Below are 1,414 nucleotides of genomic sequence, written 5' to 3'. Positions count from 1 at the left end.
TGATACTGTAGTGAATAATGCTTATCAGGACGGATTATGAGGGTTAGAAATGCAAAGGTAGACGTTTTGTAACAAGGAAGGGAGTGATTGATTCTCCAGGATAAGAGCGGAGGCCTCTGGGACCATCAATGGAGAAGAGCCGAGAGCGGGACCCTACCTAGAGAAACAGAGATGCCTGAGATGGAGACAGAGACGATGACATGGAGTGATGAAGCGGCTGGGGACTTTGGATCCAGAGAGGGAGAGGGACTGTGGGCCAAAAACTTGGGGGGAGGGGGGAAGGGTAGGGGCGGGCTTCTAGGATATACCCTTTGGTTGGTTGAGGATGCATGGAGGGGATTGGAACCATGGCAATGAGATGATATACGACAGAATGAATGTAAAACTAAAGTTCTCTCATGTAAACTACCATATAACTCACAATAAAACATTAAAAAAAAATTACAATAATAGAAACCAGAATATGTAAACTGAAGGAAAAAAAAAACCCAAACAAACCCTCTAAAGTAGCCAATTTTCTGGGGCATGGGAAGTCCGAGGAAGAGTCAGCATGATGTTAAGAATAATTTTGTTCTGTAGTTGTGTAGTTGTTTGTGTTTGATTTTGTTTTCGTGTTTTGAGGCTTGGAGTATAGATAAACTGTATTTTGTGTAGATAAGATATGGCTGTGCTTTTGCAGTATCTGCAAGTCCTGGTATGGCTCTGTAGGATAACCACTAGCCTGCAAAGTCGATTTGAACCACAAGGTGGCAGTTCAAGCCCACCAGTCGCTCTTTGGAAACTACAGAGTTGGAACAGATTCAATAGCACATAACAACAACAACATGCAGTATCTATACACACAGGTATACACACAAGCATTCAGTTACTATATGCGATACATCTTCATATTTTCTGTTCTATCATTTTAAAACTTTATTTTATTTTGTGGAAGTATACCCAGCAAATTCTACATGGACAATTCAGTGATACTGTTTAAATTTTTCAAGTTGTGTAACTATTCTCACTATCAATTTCCAAATTGTTCTACCACCATTAACATAAGTCACCACTTGTTTGTCTGCTGCACTGTGGTGGCTTGCATGTTGCCTTGATTCTGGAGCTATGCCAGCAGGGTCACCCATCATGGACAGATTTCAGCTGAGCTTCCAAACTAAGACAGACTAGAAAGAAGGAGAGGCAGAATACTTCTAAATGACTAGCCACTGAAAACCTTATGAACAGCAAGCAGTGAAACACTGTCAGCACCAGAATATTGAATATTCAAACATGAGGAAGAGTACCAGGATATTGTCAGATTTAGTGATGGAAGATGAACCTCTCAGGTTGGAAGGCACGCAAAGTATGACTGGGGAAGAGCTGCCTTCTCAAAGTAGAGTTAATCCTGATGACCTGAAAGGAGTAAAGCTTTCAG

Source organism: Chrysochloris asiatica, unplaced genomic scaffold, assembly GCF_000296735.1.
Source record: "Chrysochloris asiatica unplaced genomic scaffold, ChrAsi1.0 scaffold00130, whole genome shotgun sequence".
In the NCBI taxonomy this organism is placed as follows: Eukaryota; Metazoa; Chordata; class Mammalia; order Afrosoricida; family Chrysochloridae; genus Chrysochloris; species Chrysochloris asiatica.
The sequence above is the reverse complement of the archived record's forward strand: the minus strand, read 5'-3'. Positions refer to the sequence as shown.